Here is an 8,976-nt window from a genome sequence, read left to right as displayed (position 1 = left end):
AGTGAAGACCCGGGAAACAAGGCATTCTCTCACTGGGATTGCTGTGAAGAGCTGCACCTCAGGTATCACAGGGCTAGTGGGGAGTAACCTATTGAATCATGAACGCTGCCAATGTAGCTGGAGCCAGAGTGTGCGAAGATCTCACTTTTTATTGAGTGCTCATTATGTGTTCTAAATTCTCCATGTTCCAAGTTCCTAGCTAGGGTATTAATCCTTCTCTAACCTCTAACCCTCCTGTACTCACCTCAGCCCGTTCTTCCTATTCCCAATTGCTCACTGTGGGGAATATCTAGGATACCTGTTGAGGATGTTCTCTTTGTATTTTATTTCTTGCACAGCCACATCTCCAAGAAGGTTCCCCAGGGGCAGGTAATTCACAGAGCTTTTTACACATTTACACTTTGGAGTTTCCCACCTTCCTATCATTGCTTACGCTGTTTTTTCCACTCATGCTGTTTTTCCCTCACCACTTCCTTCTCCCTGCCCCCCACACCATTATTATTTTCCATCCTCCCCGTCTTTTTACCCCTCCTCTTTGAGGTTCTTGATTACAACATCTAGAACCTACCACCACCATCCACTAGGTTGAATGCAAGGCATCTCCTTTGACACGCTTCTGCAAAAATTAATTAAAATAAAATAAAACAAGTTACATTATTCTACCTCCTAAATAGTCTCAACTGTGTCCACTTTTCTCAGAGGTGAGTGCAGGCTGGACCCACCACTTGCTGAAGGTAGGGGTACTTTTGAGGACCACATGAGTTGAGGTATATAAAGCTGCCCTAAAGCATCCACACTACCCCGGTTTAAGGTAGCCGGGGACCTTAAACCCTTCCATGGTTGCCTTTTGTATTTCATGACCTGGTCCCTTTTTTTCTCCCCACTTTTTCATATTCACTACCTTTCATCCACTGGTATTCTGTTAGTTCCTGGCATAGTATTTTTCTGTGTTCATGCCGCTCTCTGCCTGAAGTAATCTTTCTCATCCTTAACTTCTTCTCAGTCTCCACTTAAATGTTGGTTCTCCTGGGAAGTCTTCTCTAACCACCTGTCTCCCACCATATCCTATTCTCTAATCTTTCTATGTGAAATCCTTCCTCCCCCATAGAATATACGCTCTTGGCACATATAAGCCACTCCAAAAAAATCTTTTTGCGTACATGGATGTTTTTTAACATAGTCATGTGTACATGCTTTAATCTTCACTCAGACTGGACTGTAAGCTTCTTGAGAGTAAGGACTGTGTATTTTGTTTGTTTGTACCTCCTCTACTAGGCCTTAGACATAGCTGTGATTAAAAAAATGTACTGAATGAATAGAATCTAATAGGTTCTGTACTGGACTTCCTACCAAATCCCATTTTGCACACACTCTCAAATTTAAATCTCTGAGGAGCCAAGACCAAAATTGACCAGCAGAGGGCAACCGACAACTATGTTGTGAAGAGAAGAAGGCCCCCCCCCCCCCATGGTTTACAAAATGGAGGATCTGGATCCAGAATAAACTGGCTGAGGTTGTTTGGTACTTGAGATACTACTTTTCACTCTCAGATGCTTGCCTTGTAACTCTGGGGATGAGAGGCCGAGACTTTGAACCTTCCTGTACAATAGATAATTTCAAATTTTAACCATCCGCATAGCCCACCACCCACACAATTCCTTCACCCCTCCATCACAACAAATCCTCTCTCTCGATCCTTATATTTTTCTTTGTGTTGCATAACCAGGTCCCCTTTCTCACTATTCTTACGTATTTACTACATTCTAGCCACTGGCATTCTTCATTTTCTGGTTCAGTATTTGGCCTTGCTCTTCTGACCTGAAGTTACCTTCTGCACCTTGGCTTGCAGTCCCACTCATTTCAACCTCCTAAGGAAGCTTCCATGAATATCCTTCCATAACAAGTTAAAATTCTCCTACTCTACTCATTCAATCCATTAATTTAGGACAAACAATACTATACCTTCACTTGACACTTCCAAATCACCATGTTGTTTTCTACTTTTTTTTTTTTTAAATAAAATGTGTATCCTCTGGGACTTCCCTGGTGGTCCAGTGGTTAAGACTCTGAGCTCCCAATGCAGGGGGCCTGGGTTCGATCCCTGGTCAGGGAACTAGATTCCACATGCTGCAACTAAGACCCGGTGCAGCCAAATAAATTAAAAAATAAATAAATAAAATGTATACCCTCTGCCTCCAGCTCCATGCTATCTTTAATAGCCTGTGGTAGAAAACTTTGCTATGTTTGAAACCATTGATTTCTTATTGGGCTTGAGAGACATTGTACTTTCTTGCTTTTCTCTTAGAACACTGTTTCTCCATCTCATTTATTTTCTCCCTTCTTCTGTGGAGTTTTACTAAAGCTTCATTCTTTTCCCTCCTCAAGAGAGAGAAACCCCAAGCTACCATTCCAGGCATGGCCTCTCAGCCACACCATCGTCCTATATCTCCAGCTGCCTATGTCTGCACAGCTGACCTAATGTCACCTAAAACAGCAGTCCCCAACCTTCTTGGCACCAGGGAAGTGGAAGATGGAAGATGATTTTTCTACGGACAGGGGTTGGGGGGAATGGGGGGAATGGTTCAGGCGGCAATGTGAGCGATGCGGGGCGGCAGACGAAGCTTCACTGGCTCGCCCGCCGCTCCCCTCCTGCTGTGCAGACCCTTACCGGTCCAAGGCCTGGGGGTTGGGGACCCCGACCTAAAACACAAACAAAACTTTTTCTTTCCCAGAATCACATTCTCAACTTTTTCCATTTGTTAGTACTATTCTCTCAATTCCATCTATTTCCAACCTTAGGAATTATCAGACATTTTCTATTCTGCCATGCCCATCATTCATCAATCATTGCTTCCTCCATCACATCATCTATTTCATGCTTGTGTTACAATGGCCTTCCAGGTGCCCCAGTTTCACCACACTTAAATCTCTAAAACACTGCTTTCATCGTATTAATCCCGTCTAGGAATTTCAGTGCCCTGTCTGTTCAAACACATGCTCCTATTATCAATATGCCTTGCCTAAATCACCCATTTTTTAAATCCTTAATTCTTTCCAGTAAGATACCCTAATCTAATCAGGCTGGGTGTCTCCACATCACAGCCTAATTCCTTCCTTCTGTCTCTTCACCTTAAAACCAATGACTAGCTAATGCCACCCTATACTGATTTTTTCAGCTACAAATTCTTAGATCCTAATCAAAATTGCTTTTATGTGACTAAAAAGCTAGTGTGGGGAAATCTAACACACAGGAACTTATTATCCCCTTGGAAGTTGTTGACTTGTTCCAAATGTTGAGAGGCTTGGATCTCTGAAGTTTATCCAGTAAAGCAAATCATTAGAGGACTTGAGCTGAAATGATCTCAACCTACACTTATTTCAGGAATGCTCTCATAGCACAAAACATTTCTGGAACTCCTTCACAGCTAGTTTATGATCCACATTTAAATGATTCATTACTTCAAAATTACTTTAAAAAAAAAAAAGCTGAGCACTAGCCACCTTTATCATGCATCTGTTTTCCAGATTTCGTTCCAGATTACTTCTGGAATTCCCTAAGGTCGCATTCTTAGCTTTCTTCGTGTTCTCTCTAGTGGCTGTATTCATTCCTGGAATTTCTTGATCACCTTTGGGAAGATAACTCCCAAATCCACATCTTTAACCCTAACTTCTTTCTCTTAAGCTGTAGACCCACATTTCCTTTTTCTGGCTAACCCCCTCTTATGGGGAAGCACTTCCAACCGATTGTTCCCCAAATGAGCTCATTACTTCACCCCTGAAACCTGCTCATCCTCTTCTCCTCCCTATTCAGGTTAATGACACTGTCCTCTCATTCACAGATTAGAAACCTCTGTCTTTATCTGTGACTCATCTTTAGTTACGTGCCCCTTGTTATGTGCACTGGTTGGGAGCCCAGGCTCTGGAATGACTTTCTGGGTTCAGATCCCAGTTCTTACTATTAGCTACGTGAATTTTGTCCTTTGTCTCGGTTTCCCCACATAGAAACTGGAGATGATAATAGTCTTTTTTATAAAGCTGCTGGGATGACTAGATGTTTAGTATTTAGTTCGTGACTCACGATACGTGCTCAACCTGGCTGTTAGCCCCTTTCCTCATTGCCGGTATCTGATCCTATCTGGAACTCAGCTCCAATGATTCCTGAGAAAACTTCCCTCCTGCATCCCACCAGGTAGATAGTTGACCCCTTTCCTCCTGTTGCCCCATTGTACTTAATTCCTACCTATTAGCAATATGCTATTCTGTATTTCCCGTTATTTGTTCAAGTGTACGTCACCTAAGCTTTAAATTCCTTTCAAGGAATATACAATTATTTGTGTATCTCAAATGCCTAGAACCACGTCTGGAACTTGACTGGTATGCTGTAAATGTTGGCTGAGTGAATCTGGTCAGTTACTAAGGCCTGTTGATTTTTCTCCCCTCATGTCTCTGTCCTCTTTCCTGGTCTATTTCAAGCTCTAATCCTCTCACATGAATTACTGCAAAGCTTACTAATATTGTCACCAAATTTTCATTGTTTTCCCATCGTCATCAGAATCATGAATTGGAAGTCACTCCTCTTCTCAAAAACCTACCTGTAAAACTAAAGTCCAAATTCCCTGCCATGTATTCAAGGCCTACCAAGAATTGTCCCTAAATTATCTTTATCTTCCATTACTTCCTTCAACAAACTCTATGCTTCAGATTACACTAGTCTCTTCCCTCCTCAACATGTCCTTCACCTTCACTTGTTTTTATTCGTGGTATTATCTCAGCTTAAAATACAGATTGCAAACTCTGGTCGACTCCCAGAGAGATCAGTACCTTACCCAAGGTTACACATCGCAGAGCTGTTGTCCTTGAAGTCTGGGCTCCTAGCCACTCCACTATCTTGCCTTCACATCTCCAGACCAAAACATCTCCAAATATGGCCCACAGGGACCAGAAACATCATGTGAAAAATGCCAGTCTCTGAGTACCGGGCCCACTAAGCCCCACTCCCAGGTGATTCTGATGAAGTATGGAATTAATGACCTCTGCTCTAGAAATGGATCTTCCCTGACCACCAGATCTAGGGCAGAAACCCTGCTTTGTCTCTCCTGACCCTTACCCCAGTTTGTAATTACATTAATTACAGTTTGTAATTACATCTCCCCTTTTCCCAATTTATTTTTCTCCTAGGACTCATGCTACCAAACATAACATGTTTTTCTTATTATCTTGTTTCTTGTCTGTCTCCTCAACCAGAGCTTTACAAGCCAGAAGGGCAGGGGCTTTGGTTGTTTTGTCACAGCTCTATGTATCTCCAGCACACAGGACAGCGCCTGGAGCTCCATAAGTATGGGTTGAATAAACTGATGAGTAACTAAAAAAAACAAAAAACAAACTCTGGTGGATCCTATGTTTTTGTTTTGTTTTATTCTTTTTTTGGCCCACATTAAAAAAAAAAATATTGAGCCAACATTTAAAAGTTGTGACATTTAGCATAAACATTAGGATGTCCAAAAGTTCTTGAAAAAATAATAGGGGCAATGTTGGGCCCCTGTTCTTGTATAGCAGTGACCAATCAGAGCTGCACTGCCAGCTGCCCATTTGCTCAGGGCACATATTTGTCACCTAGCCAGTTTCAAAAATCTCTCTCAACAAATACAAGCATACAGTGAAGAGATTAGGCTAATGGTGGGACAACTGGGCCTATGTCCTGATGTTACACAACATAAAGAACATCTCTCCTGTGATGTCTTTTATCCCCAGAACTGGTTAATTTGAATCTCTCTGACTCTAGGGGATTCCCCGGTGGTCCAGTGTTTCGGACTCTGCGCTTTCACTGCTGAGGGCCCAGATTCAATCCCTGGTCCGGGAACTAAGATCCCACAAGCCACGCAGTGTGGCCAAAAAATAATAATAATAATAATCTCTCTGACTCTAGATCTAATCCTGTTTAGGAAAAACAGGGGTTAGAGGAATAAGTTAAAGGACGCTGTGAAAAAGCAATCAGTCAAATCCGAGACCCACTCTCTAAACAACTGGCCCAATTCTCTTCAACAAATAAGTGTTACCAGAAGAAGGTTGTTCCAGGAATCCAGACTAAGAGAGTTAAAACACATAGCCTTTTGTAATGGCATGGTTCCTGGATTGGATCCAGGGTTGGACAAAAATCAGCTCTAAAAGTACTTTTCTTAGACCAACTGGGGAAGGGTGAACATAGATTTGTATTAGATTAAGGATACGTTGTTAACTTTAAGCATTTGTTATTTTGGCAACGTAGAAAAATGTTCTGAATTTTCAAACGTATATACTAAAGTAAAAAAACAACAAACCCTCTCTACTTCCCTGCCCATTGTCCTGACCTTAAAAGTCTAGAACAGGTTGGCACATTTTGTGTAAAGGACCAAATAGCACATTTTAGGCTTTGTGGTCTGTAGTTCTATGGCAACTACTCAGCTCTACTGCTGTAATCTAAAAGCAGCCATAGACAATATACATAACACAAATGGGCATGTCTGTGTTCCAGTAAAACTTTTCCCACAAAATCAGGCAGCAGCATGCAACCTGTAGTTTGCCAACCTCTGATCTAAAACAAATACACCTCTTGGAGAAGTCTTTCCTGGAACCTATCAGAATCAGTGGCTTTATCTTCCCTCTGCTCACATATTGCTTGTGGTAAGATCCACTTCCCACATTTATGATGTCTTATACACTCATCTCAATTAGGGAGTAAGTTCTTTGAAGGTAGGTGCCATTTTGCTACATGAACCACCACCCCCCAGCCCCACCCTAATGAGTTCTTGCCGAATAGATATTCAATGAATACTGTTTCCAAAAAACCAAATCTACCTTAAAAGGAAGATTTGGCATCATTCATGACATTCAAAAGAATGAGCAGCAGGTTCTAAAAGTAATTTTGAAGCTTAAAAAAAAAAAAAGCACTACCGGTATCATTAGAGTACATATATTGCCACTTGTGCTCTATACTGTGATACGTTCATCAGTATCTTCTAATCAGACCTCGTATGTATGAAAGTGTAGTAAATTCAGTGGGCACAGGAATGTCCTTATGCTTTTTTTTTGGCGCCACTAAAGTATCTAGAGTGCTATTAGATTTGTGTTAGGTGCACAATAAATGCTCAACAAATTTATAATATGGTACACTGTGGTAAAAGATTTTTTTTCTCATGATAGGGAGAAGGTGGCAGCAAATGCCTACAAAAGGGTTTATCAAGATTTGACAACCACAGCAGGTGCAGTCATTCCAGGTTCCTTTCCTCCTGTGTACTTTCTTGGTTAGGAGACACTGGGGGTGGAGGCTTCCCTGCCTTCAATGGAATCCCAGATTCCAAAGCAAAGGTGTTTGTGGGACAAGGGGGAAAGGTACTTGCATATCGTCTATAGAAAATGTCCCAAAATCCCAGAACACACAGGGAAGACATGGATTTGGAGCAAAGGTAAAGCCTGAAAAGAGCACAATTCAGCAGATGACTGGTGAGAGTGCTTCAGCTGTGCAGAACAGGAGTCAGGAGGGAAGGATGTAGGAGGGTACATAAGGCAAAGAAGATATGAGGTGCACACTCCTCCCAGATAGAACTCCTCCTAGAACAGAGGTTAGTTCTAAGACAAAAGTAGGTTACAAAGCAAGGAAGAAGTCAGGGGAATTAAGGTGAGAGAAAGAACAAAGCAGAGGAGAACCTTCATGAGGGGAGTGATGTGAATTAAGAATTGAGAGAGTTGAGTAAAAGATTTATTATTAGTGCAGTCAACACCATGGAACAGCACATATATAACACAACTAGCAACCTGCAGAGACACTAGTGCAAAGGGTAGGGAAGCCTTAACTGAGCTTCCTGGCTCCATCTTAGGGTGACAACAGGAGGGTATGGGCCTGGGTAAGGCAGGCAGGGGCAGAGGGGAGTGGAAGAAATGTAGTAACCAGACTAAGTATAGCAGCGTTTTCAAATTCCTGAGCACAATGTCCTGGAGCTGGAACATATGACTGTTCCTCACCCTCTTCAAAGTGTACTCCCTCCTCCCCACAGTTCCAGTGGAGCCATGACCCAGCTACCCAGACCTACCGCAAGCTGGCCTGGAAAAAATCTCCAAAAAGAGAAGCTTTATGGCCATCTCTCTCCAGCCCCACTTCCACCTGCATATCAAGATAATCAAACCCACTATTCTTCCCCTTCTCTTACTCTGCTAGTCACCCCAGGGATTAAGGAATGCCCTGGGCATCCCGAAATGCAGCTGAGGTCCTAAGGGGGTATGGGTGAGACAGCACAGCCTGTACTCAGAGACATAATTTCTATCCCATCTTGCCTGATGAAGCTTAGAACCCAGCTATATATATATCTCCAAGGAAACCGGGTGTTGGGGGGAGTGGCGGGCAGGATTTCTTCAAAATTAATATTCGAAGTCCAGAGTTTTACAGTGACCCTAGATGGGCTGGGAGCAAAGTTCTCCAGAGGGCACAGTCATTGATGCTGGACTGTCACATCCATCACTGGAATAGAGGAAGCTCCTCATCTCAGATGGGTTATGGAGGACTGGGGCAGACTTCAGTTCAGCCAAGGACTCCCTTAGCCTTTCCTATATTAAAGCCAAAGGTTGTGCTGAAAAGGAAAAATATAAGACAGACCCCATCCCTGTCCCACCCTATCCAAAAATCCCCACAATAGGAACAGCAAAAGAAAAGTTTTAAGTTTTGTAAATTTTTTTTTCTTTTTCCTTTCTTAAAAAAAAAAAGTAAATAAATTAAATTGCCAACAATGTGGCTGGGCTGGAAAAGTGGGGTAGCCATAATCAGGCCATTCTTAAAAAAGAAAAACTGTGAGGGAGGGAGTGAAATATAAACAAACAATGGCCCAAGAAAATTATCAAAATAACTAGTTACAATCACAGGGCTGAGAGAGAGGGGTCTATGGAACTATTATGGCCTGTGCCAGAGGCAGTGCCTACCCAATTTCAGCAAAAGCCAGAGAGCTGCTT

Source organism: Lipotes vexillifer, unplaced genomic scaffold, assembly GCF_000442215.2.
Source record: "Lipotes vexillifer unplaced genomic scaffold, Lipotes_vexillifer_v1.1 scaffold387, whole genome shotgun sequence".
Classification (NCBI taxonomy): domain Eukaryota; kingdom Metazoa; phylum Chordata; class Mammalia; order Artiodactyla; family Lipotidae; genus Lipotes; species Lipotes vexillifer.
This window is presented reverse-complemented; position numbering follows the sequence as displayed.